Genomic DNA, 11,467 nt, shown 5'->3' on the forward strand with positions numbered 1-11,467 from the left:
GGAAGAGGGGGGGGGGAGGGTGGAAGACAAATGCAAAAGAACTGAGTTTTGTCTTCCGCAGAAGCTTCTTCCTTTATTCGTCCGAAATGAATATTCTGCGTTCAGCAGTATAGGCTAATCTATTCTGCGTTCAGCAGATCTAGAGAGTGTGTCAAAAATGTTTCATATAATAGTCATCAAAATGATAGCCTATGGAACTATTTCCATTTAGATGCGAAACTTTTGTTTCGAGAAACACAGCACAAGACACTCACAATAGACAAGTTTTTGTAATAAGAAAGCTCTAAATTTTTCAAATCTTATGATTTTAATAATTAATATGCTTTTTTTATATCATTTAATTAATGTAAAATGTTCAAAATTAGTAAATCGATTTTTTGAGAGATTTTCTAGATTTTGGGAGTCCACTGTAGCTTTAATTTTTTTTTCTAATGCCCACCTGTGTTAACATCCGTCAATTCAGGCATCTACAGGGCGATTTTGTTGACCTCTCTTTCAGGGACACCATATTAGGTGGGCCTTAGGTATTCTTTGGCGAAGAGGTGGGCCAACGTCGCTCCCACAGTATGGACAGCTAGTACAGAGAAGGAAAGAACATCCATGCCTTGCCCGGGATTCGAACCCAGAACCTTTCCGTTGCAAGGACAGTTCCTTGCCCCCTACACAGGCCGGTCTCCTCACTGAAATATATTTTAAAAGCGGTGATATTTGAAAATCTTGATTATGAAATACTCTTAATAATTTAGCAAGTTTTAAGCAAATGAAATCAATGTGTAACAATGAGATAAGTTGCATTTTAGAAGGAAGTAGGCAACAAAATCAAGTATCATTCGCTGATTGCATTTCCAGAAAACGTTATAAGTTCCATGAAGCAAAATTTTCATTAAAAGACCTTTAGTTACAGTTTTTGGGTTAATGATTCTTAATGTGTTACACAAAATATTAATAAATTAAAAAAAAAATTACACCAACAAAATGTTATTAATAAGTGTGCAACGACAAAAGTTAGAGTTATAAGAAACTACAAGTTGCAAGAAAAATTAATAGTATATGGTAAATGTGAATTGTAAATAAATTGGTGGTAAATGTTACTTACGGATCCAATATCTTTTGGGGTTGGCAGAGTCCTACGATGAACTTGATTATCTAATGGATTATAATATAAAGCGTCAGTGGCTACCACAAAACATAAAATTGTAAGAGTCAAGAACAATATGTATCGAAGCATTGTCTTCATTTTTTCTTTCTAAATACCACAGCAATGATCTGTAAAAATGTAAACTAATGTAGCTCTTAGCAACAACAAACATTGAAAAGTGATTAAGCAATAAAATGCCTAAAGTATGAATAACAAGTAAGTTGATGATTATTCAAATAAATTATAATAATATTTTTAAATAAGCTGTCAAGAGAACTCCTCCTGACACCCGTCTCGCGTCGTGGCTGGTACTATGGTTACGAGGAGAGGTCACTTCGAATAGGGGTGTGTGGTGAATAGTTTTGTCTTTATCTTAGCATAGGTCCTCGTGAGTAAGCCAATCGACACCTTCTTTCCTCCATTTCCCCCCCATTAGAAATGTGTTCCCACTTGTTACCATAGCAGCAAACAGCCCCAGACTTTCGGTCTGGGGGAGTTCTCCTCAAAGTCGCGCTATATTGTTTGTTTGTTGTTTATTTACGTAGCACTAGAGCTGCACAATGGGCTATTGGCGATTGTGTGGGAAACATCCCTGAGGATGATCCGAAGGCATGTCGTTACAATTCTGATCCTCTGCTAAGGGGATGGCTCCCCGCTTCGGCAGTCCGAAGAGCTGCACGCGAAGTCGAACACTCTGCGGTAGATGAGTTTAACGAGGACCGATACCGCATACCCTTTTTCCCTTCGTAGCCTGATCAAAGTGGTCAACACTGACCGCAGTCAATAATGCTTGACTTCGGTGTTCTACTGGGAACCGTGTCTTTCGATCAGTTCATTGAGGGCCTGACTACGTTTGATGGAAAAACAATAATCGAAGTGATAGAATAAATACTAATTGAATTGATAAAATAAATAATAATAGAATTGATAAAAAGTTTATCCGATTGATGAACTAAATAATAATACTATTATAAAAATATAGTAATATGATTGATAAAATATATAACTCTAAAATGGTTTGAATAAATTAGATAATAAGATTGCTATAATAAGATTGCTAGACTTGGCAATCTTATTGTAGCAATCGATTATCTTATTATAATCTAAATATCGATATTTTAATCGGTATATTAATCGATAATCTTATTATAGCAATCTATCTTGTTATTGCAATAATAAGATTGCTAGACTTAGTGATAATCGTTTACTTCTGATAGAAGTAAATGATTCAGCTGATTGCCTTAACTGCCATCGAATTCATATGGTTGGTGACCTCCTCAAAAACTGCCCTAATGTTTCGACCTTTTTTACTGGTCCCTTACTCTATGGAAACTTATTCTTAAGCCATGCTTTTATCATATCTCTTCATTTTCTAGGGCTATTTGTTGACAATCGACGTCATCGTAACAGCGGATGTTGGAAAAAAGAAAAAAAATATTAAAGGATAATACGATTGGTAAAATTAATAATAATTGGACTTATAAAAATAAGTAATGGTTGTATTGCCGAAAATGTCATTTAATATATCTAATACAATACAAATACAAATTGTCATTGTCTAATACATTACAAATGCAAATAAAGTTATATATTAGAGTCTAAAAATAGCTGTGCCAATTTGCTTATATGTTTTTAAAATTATAATATTAAGATGGTTAGAATAAATGGTAATAAATAAGATGGCTCAATTATACAAGAAACGAATGAAATAAAAATAAAAATATGACCACCGAAGTCGACGTCTTCAGGGGGTACCGGCCTCGGTAGCCATTAAAAACAAAACCATTTCTATTTGAGGAATAAGCAAATGCTTGAAAAATCTCCCTCAGTACCCCGATGGTTCTGTATAGAGGTCCAGGAAAAACAGGATACATTCAAAATAATTAACAAATTAAGAAAAGAAAATCAATCAAAATCATCAGAAAAATAAAAACTCACTAAGTCACAGGTCAAGCATCAACTTCAAAAGCAAGTAGAGGAAAAGAAAACACTAAAAACTGAAAAACCAACGCCCCCTATTATAATGCGCAGAAGAAGTTTAAAATGAAATGGAAAAGGTCAGGAGAAAGTACCCCGATGGTTTACGTAGACAAATAGAATACTTAACTGGGGCTGCTCAGTTAAGACTAGAATTGCGCCCTGTTAAAAGAAAAAAATATATAAAAACCTAGAAACCTTCAANAAGAAAAAATTATATAAAAACTTAGAAACCATCAATCATTTTTTGAATTNTTTCTTCTGAGTTATTCCATGAGTCCTGGAAATTAATAGCCAGACCTTGTATATCTAATACTATACAAATGCAAATTGTTATTGTCTAATACATTACAAATACAAATAAAGTTATATACAAATTGGCACAGTTCTTTTTAGACTCAAATATATATGTTTTTAAAATTATAATATTAAGATGGTTAGAATAAATAGTAATAAATAAGATGGCTCAATTATATATGTTTTTAAAATTATAATATTACTATTTTTAGAATAAATGGTAATAAATAAGATGGCTCAATTACATATGTTTTTAAAATTATAATATTAAGATGGTTAAAATAAAGAGTAATAAATAAGATTTCCAATTATAACGTAATTAAAATAATTAATAATTTTGATAATATGAAAAGTAAAGGAACTTGAAAATTATAGTATGAGGGATAAAATAATCACAATGATTGATAAAAAGTTAATGATGATATAATAAATTTACGTTCCTCTGTTTAAATTCACGCGAAGGATATTATTGTAATAGAAGTAATTTCTTCCGTAAGATTCGATAAACCATGCCCAAAATTCTTGCGGTCAAAGTTTGGGGCACTATAGATAGTTTGAAAACATTTGAGGGGATTTGGTTTTTTTTCTTCTTTTTACATGTAAAAGCAACAGTCTGTCTGAATGTAAGTTTACTAATAGCTTGAGAATGGGATCACAGATTTGAATCGTTTTTTTTTTTCTTCCTGCAGCTAGCAAATTCTCAATCACCTTTTTCCGGCAATATGTGATTCGAACACAGTATCAAAAATAAGAAATTTCTAAGATGAAAACTGTTAAGACATGAGCGACCAGAGAAATAACATGTTTACAAAATATTTTAAAAAATAGAAACAGACAAAAACAGTAAAAAAATAAAAATCAAATATCCAGCAAGCTTGCTAAACGCATATTTTAAATGCAGAAGAAAAACTGGTAGAAACAAATATCCAAACTGACATAAATTATCGAAGATTGTGAAAAAGATTACATTTCCCCGTCAGTGATACTGCATAACATAAATATAATTATTCTTATTCGTCTGAATTTCAAAGCCCTTAAAATTTAAATTCGAATACTAAAAAATTTTACAGCAATCGTTCCCAAATCTTCTTTTGATAGCGAATTTTAAATTCTTACACTTTATATCAATATACTTTGAATAAATGCATCATAAATTTATAAATTTAAAAAATCTAAAAAGAAATCAGTGCTAATCAGTTATTGGTGCCTTGAAGCAAAGTTCGTCAACAAGTAAAACAACATCAAGTTCTAATTTTAAAAAAGTTACTGCTACAAATAAGGCACATTGATGCATTTAATATAACAATATTGTGAATATTATTCATAGCGATAATTAATGAATGTTGCTGAACTTTATTAGGGCTACAAAAATAAGGATTATTAGTCTGGGCAATGATGTTCGCGTGAGTGGTACCTCTATCAACGTATGGTTATGATGAGGGTAATGATGTTTGTGTGAGTGGTAACTCTATCAACGCATGGTTATGATGAGGGTAATGATGTTTGCGTGAGTGGTAACTCTATCAACGCATGGTTATGATGAGGGTAATGATGTTTGTCTGAGTGGCAACTCTATCAACGTATGGTTACTATAACCTATAAGTGGAAGATGAGAAGATGGGTACCAACAGCGGATAATTACCCCAAAGGCACAGTGCGAAAAAAAAACTGATTACCCTAAGTAACTTTTGTTCTAATGATCAGATCTTTATCCTTTCAAATGAAATTTATTGTCTTGCAGAATTAATAAAAGCAAATGAGTGTACAGCTAGCCCTCAAAGGCATCGTTGAGATAATTATTATTGTTATTTTAATGTCAACAAATGTTGCACTAAATATTTCAATTAAAATTTCACTGCGATACCGTAAGCATGCAAGAGACAAAAATTAAATCATCTCTCACCTCAGAAATATGATTTTATTATATTTACATACTGTTTTGATTTTTTACTATGTGATTTTGAATATAGAAAAACTTAAAATTCTGTCTTTTTTAAAAAACAGATCGATTGATCGTTGGGAGCGGCTTGTATTTAATAAAATAAAAGCATTAGTTTTATAAATGATCTTTGGGATAAGAAAGTCAAAAATGATTGTTTAAAAGTTTTGCACTAAAACCAGGTAAACGGCTTCACGACAAAAGAAAAAAAATGGTGGAACTTACTTTTATTCAAAATGTGATTTCAGATGTGATAGTATTACCTTTATATATTGCTGAAAAAGCAATAAACTAAAATTTCAAGCTGAATTATTCGAGTTTTATATTTAGAGAGCAAATATGTCTTTAATGAAATGACTCACGAACGACGCATTGGCGCAACTGTTAACATGATGTTACAGCTTTGCCGATTCGATAAAATGGCATTATTTTTAATACTTTTGAGATTTTGTCGTTACCTTAAATGTTCTTTTTTAGCAATTCTAATTTTATTAAGTATTTTATTGGAAAATAATTCATAAAAGGGCTTTCGAAATGGAACATTTATTTCTGTGTTAAAAATATATTTTATTGAATGATATCGATTTATCCAAAAGACAGCAGCGTGAAAAAAATTAAATTTATTTGCTGTTTAAATTTATTTGATAAAATTAAATTTATTATAAGAAATAAGTTGATACTTTGGAGACATATACTTCTTTTATATTCGAAAAGAGTCTCTTTGACAGAACATTTTATCGGTGAAGGTTGGGGTGGTTCCTTTGTTACACCTGCAGTGTATATACCACTACAAAAATAGCATACTACCTCTACAAAAATGTAGTGTACATACACCACCAATTCCATAGTATATAGGACATGTTAACTAGATTCTATGTTGGGGTACCTTTTTATAAATGAAGGTTGACATTGTCGTCGATAACCTTCTCCCCACATTGGTGACCCGGACGAGATGTGGACATGCCTACTTTGATGGATGGTCCACATTGAACAGTTGACTTGCTACTTGTGAGTGGGACATTATCCTTCTCACGCTGTTGCTTCTCAGTCTCGATCACACACAACGTATACACTCGACTGCTAATGGCTACACAGAAGAGACTACTACCGTGAACCTAATACAGCTCTCACAATCAGCACTCAAAAAGTACGGTGATCTTAATCCAGCTCTCCCGGCTTCGCACAAAACAGCAATGAATCAACTAGTGGTATCCGTTCATCGAATTCTATCACAGATATAATTCTGGTGGGGGAGTACTGTAGCGTATCTACCACTACAAAAATATAATTCCAATTCCCTAGTATATAAGACATGTTAACTAAATTCTCTGTTGGGGTACACTTTCATAGATGAAGGTTGACATTTTCGATAACTACTAGCCCCACACACCTTACAAAATTAACGTGTTCATAGTTTCGCATAATTCTAGTGTTCGTCTTAAGTTTTTTTTTTTTTTTAATTATTGTGAATTAGTGTAGTTTAGATAAAAAAAAATATAGTAATGAATGGTAAGATATAGAATAATAGTAAAATATTGTAATAATTACATCAAACTGTTTCTTAGTGTTATTTCTCGATAGATTATCCAAGAAAGTTAAATATCTAGAAGTGAAATACCCTAGAAGTTAAATATCCTACAAGCTCGCTAAACGCATAGTTTAAGTGCAGAAGTAAAACTAGTATCAACAAAATGCAAACTGACATAAGTTATCGAAAATTGATAAAAAGATTATATCCCCCCGATTATACTGTTTAACTTAAATATAATTATTCTTATTCTTCTAAAAGGCATTTAAATTTCAAATCCCTTAAATTTATTAAATTCGAGTGCTAAAAAATTTTATAGTAATCGTTTTAACATCTTTGTTTGATAACAAATTTTAAATTTTTAAACTTTAGGCCGGGATAGCCTGGTCGGTAGGACGCTGGGTCCATGTCCGAGAGTTCGTGGGGTCAAACCACGCCGGCCGAAGACTCCCCGTGTAGTAAATGGTGACTGATGCACGTTAAATCTGTCGAGTGGCAAAGTCCTCCATGTTCCCATAACAAATCAATAACTCCTTTGGGTACTGGATTGGAGATCGATCGTTCTCTTATCCAGGTCAAAAATTACGGTCTGTGGATGAATGAATGGATGTATGAATGGATCCGCCCTATAAACGGGTGTGACGTGTGTGTGTGGCTAAAGACGAATTCTTGGCCATAGATGGCGCCACTAAAAAGCAATAAACGCATCCTCTGCCTTAAATTTGCTCGGTTTCACCAAGCAGGCTTGCTAGCGTGGCAAGTCGCATTAGAAACAACAACAACAAATTTTTAAACTTTATATCATTATACTTTGAATGAATATATCATAAATTTATAAATATAAAAAACCTAAAAAGAAATCAGTGCTAATCAGTCATTGGTGCCTTGAAGCCAAGTTAGCCAACAAGTAAAACAACATCAAGTTCTAATTTAAAAAAAGTTACTGCTACAGATAAGACACATTGATGCATTTGATATAAAAATATTTTGATTATTATTCATAGCGATAATTAATGAATGTTGCTAAACTTTAATTGGGCTGCAAAAATAATGACACCAGTGTAGAAATTATTGGAAGCCGATGTAGAATTACTTATGGGGAAAATGTATCATGATATTAAAATTTATACTCATTAATCTCGGTTAATAAGTTTGTGAGGGTGATAACTCAGAAAAAAAATCAACGTATGGTCATTATAATAAGTAGAAGATGTGTGTCAACAGTGGATAATCGCCCCAAAGGTACAGTGCACAAAGAAAAAAAAACTTTCTACCCTAAATAACTTATGATTTAATAATCGGATCTTTACCCTTTTAAATGAAATTTATTGTCTTGATGCAATAATAAAAGAAAATGAGCGTACAGTTTGCTCTCAAAGGCATCATTGAGATAATTATTATTACTTTTTTTAACGTTTTGCTAAATATTTCAATTACAATTTCACTGCGGTACCATAAGAACATGTATGAGACAAAAATTAAATTCACTCTTACTTGTGCAGTATGAGTTTATTATATTTACCCATTTTGCTCTGTTCTGATTTTTATATAGCTGTTTTGAATTTTTGCTGTATGATTTTGAATCTCGAAAAACTTAAAATTCTGTCTTTTTTTAAAAAGCAGATCGGTTGACCGTTGGGAGCGGCTTGTATTTAATAAAATAAAAGCACTAATTTTATAAATAATCTTTGGGATAAGAACGTCAAAAATGATAGTTTATAAAGTTTTACATTAAAATGATAGTTTGATGATAGTGATAGTTTAAATGAAGTTTTATGCTAAAACCAGGTAGCACGCTTCAAGACAAAATAATAATAATAGTAATAAAAACGGTGGAACTTACCATTGTTCAAAAGACGGTTTAAGAGGTGTGATTTGAGAGTTCTTGCCATAGACAAACTAAACTTAAACGTAATTAGAAGCGAAATTAAAAGTATAAGAAATATATTCCGATGTTAAAAAACAATGAAATAATTGCCAAAATAATTAAATTTATTTTTACGCGAACTGCTTTTAAGGAAAGTAAATTTAGCCACCTATTTTAAACAAAAACGTGCGCCTTTGATAAAGCAAATCACTTATAGTAAAATCGCAAATAAAGTCAAATGATAGACTAAGTTTCTTAATAATAAAGAGTTAGAGAAATATATGGTGCATTTCAGTAAATTTAATTACTATTTCGCTATATAAAATAAATATCCCCAGAAACTATAAAAAATGATTTAAGGACCTATAAAATTTTATTGCAATCACTTTGATGTTCTGATTCGCGTCGAATACTATTTGATTGAAATCAGAATCATTTGATTTTGTTAAACCCGTAACCGAACCTGCCTCATCTAAGGTTTCTAACATAAAAAATATTTAATGAATTTTTTTTAACGTGATGAATATGTTATGAAATTGTCATGAATCTGAATTACATATCAATAAGCATTAAAAAAAAGTTCTGAAATATATGCATCTTAACCTTGATAGGAATGTCAAAAGAATATGCGAGTTGTAAGCTACTCACGTAGCCGTAATGGAAAACTGTAACAAATATCGTCCATAATAATTGTTCACTGCCATATAGTATCTCTAATCCGAAAGCGTATACCACAACTTATCATTGTCCTTTTGTGTCTTTACCGCAATAATATAACACAAAAGACTTTCTCCTAGACATAATCTCTTTACCAAGGACCACCAAGTCCTCAAAAATGTACTCACGTAGATATTTCCTGGTGCAAGCCGACTTCCTCGCTACGTGCCCGGGCGTAACAGCAGACGAGAAAAATCTCAACCCAAAGAAGCAACAAAAAGAAGCAGTCTCTAGCCGCCATCTGAAAACGTGATGCTATAAAAAAAACCAGTAGCCATCTTACAGTGAAATCGAAAGCTCCGCTAACATACATTTCAACATATCACGTTTTGCACATATTGGCGAACGGTCAGATAGATCGACATAGCGAGTAGAATATCTCGTACGGGGGAGAATATTAAAATAAAAAAAAGAACAATAAGGTATAATAGAATTCTGGGCACAACTTCAGGGCTCAGTACGTGAACTCCCTACATAAAGCCAAAGGATTGACCCCGGTTAAGCGAGCCACTATAAAAATAACTTAAACTGCGGTTTAAAAGGTGGTAATTGAGTTTTATAGAGATGATATTATGAAAGTATAAAGAGGGGAAACTTTCACCAGCGCGTTTGACGAGTTTAGTTGTTTTAAGACTTAGCGTTCTCTAAGCCTGTAATTGGATTTTATCCGCTGATTGCGAGGTGCTGTATCTTCGTCGAATTCTAAGTAGATTTTCGATCAATATTCGAAGCCAGTCGTTGGTGTTTGACATAGTATTAAATTTTTTTTATTTATTTATTATATCTAAAACAGATATTGAGTAACATTTTAGGTTTGGCCGCAGTAGACACTAGATGTTTAAAGATCGGCTCTATATCCATCGTTTTAGGAAAAGGAGAAAAACGGTAAGATATCTTTTGAGTTATCACAGCACTTTTTTATTTCAATATTCAGGTCATTTGTATCAAAAACTTTCTTCCAAATAAGCGCCATCGCGTTATACTACATTGCCATCGTTTAAGCTTAAATTAATAGCCTAAAGAATTCACGTAAAAATTAAGCGACTATGCATAGAATTTTGTTGATATGGATAAGCATAGCATAATTTATTAGACAGTTAATGCTAAGAATATAATTTAGAAGAAAAAATTTGATTACTAATTTACAAAGTACTAATGTAAGTTAGATAAATAAAGAGCGTGGTAGTTATAGTAGAATAGTTTTATGGTTAACGTTTGTTTATTTCTAACTTTCGTTCTAATAAACGAAAATCATGTGAAAAATTAAATTTTCGAGTTCATTCAAAGCAAGACAAACTTTTATTATCCCGTTTTCTTTTTTTTTTCATGACATATTTCAAACATTTGTGGTAACAAGTTTAAAGAAGATCTTAAAATATATGGTTTTGTTTATTACGGTGTCAAAAAAATTAATTTAAAAAAAGAAATTTTTAAAGATAATTGCAGTGATTTTCCAATGCAGTTAAACTTTTATAAACTTGTTTTTGAGGCAATTTTTTTAAAAAAATATAATAAAGTATTAGTCATTTGTTAGTTTCTATATTCTAGCAAATTCTTATTTGTATTTAATTCTCTCAAACATCAGATGATTTCATAAATCCGATATTGCTTTGTAAACTAAATAAATATACTTTCTTCTTTACGAAACATCTCTTTGCACAATCTCTAATATAACTCTAATACATCCTCTTTAAGATAATGTAATTATGTATTTCCAATCCTTTTCGCTCTCAACATTATCAACCTTATCACTCTCAACGTAACAGTTTATCGCTTTCAACATTCTTAATTTTTTTTGGGGGGGGGGGGGGGGAATCTACCCTGAAATTTGTTATCTAAGAATGGAAAACAAACCTGCAAGAAACCTTAAATGTTTTGTTTTTTTAATTTTCCGAATTAGTAAAATGCATATTCGATGAGGGGAAAAAAATTATGCCTGCATTGAATAAAAACAAGATTTAAAAAAAAAAGTACTCTTAAATATGTCATTTCCCCCCCCCCCCC

General features: G+C 31.8%; 1 protein-coding gene and 1 long non-coding RNA gene across 9 annotated transcripts in view; one reads left to right on the forward strand and one right to left on the reverse strand.

The window, feature by feature from the left end:
* LOC107444543 (uncharacterized) overlaps positions 1 to 11,467 on the reverse strand; it is a 165,727-nt gene that overhangs the window by 1,127 nt on the left and 153,133 nt on the right. For 3 of the 8 annotated variants that reach the window (XR_011637061.1, XR_011637056.1, XR_011637060.1), the window contains exon 2: positions 1,097 to 1,266. The gene's annotated coding sequence lies outside the window, so the exon portion shown is untranslated. Of the gene's footprint in view, positions 1 to 1,096; positions 1,267 to 2,346; positions 2,365 to 3,076; positions 3,095 to 5,576; positions 5,641 to 8,722; positions 8,742 to 9,591; positions 9,610 to 11,467 lie in introns of those variants that run through there. The other 5 variants (XR_001584140.3, XR_001584141.4, XR_011637057.1 and 2 more) reach the window with 5 other exon arrangements.
* LOC139425928 (uncharacterized) overlaps positions 9,832 to 11,467 on the forward strand; it is an 18,080-nt gene continuing 16,444 nt past the window's right edge. The window contains exon 1 of the long non-coding RNA XR_011637062.1: positions 9,832 to 10,348. This is a non-coding gene — a long non-coding RNA (uncharacterized lncRNA). The remainder of the gene's footprint in view (positions 10,349 to 11,467) is intronic.

Source organism: Parasteatoda tepidariorum, chromosome 6 (genome assembly GCF_043381705.1).
Source record: "Parasteatoda tepidariorum isolate YZ-2023 chromosome 6, CAS_Ptep_4.0, whole genome shotgun sequence".
NCBI classification, from domain to species: Eukaryota; Metazoa; Arthropoda; class Arachnida; order Araneae; family Theridiidae; genus Parasteatoda; species Parasteatoda tepidariorum.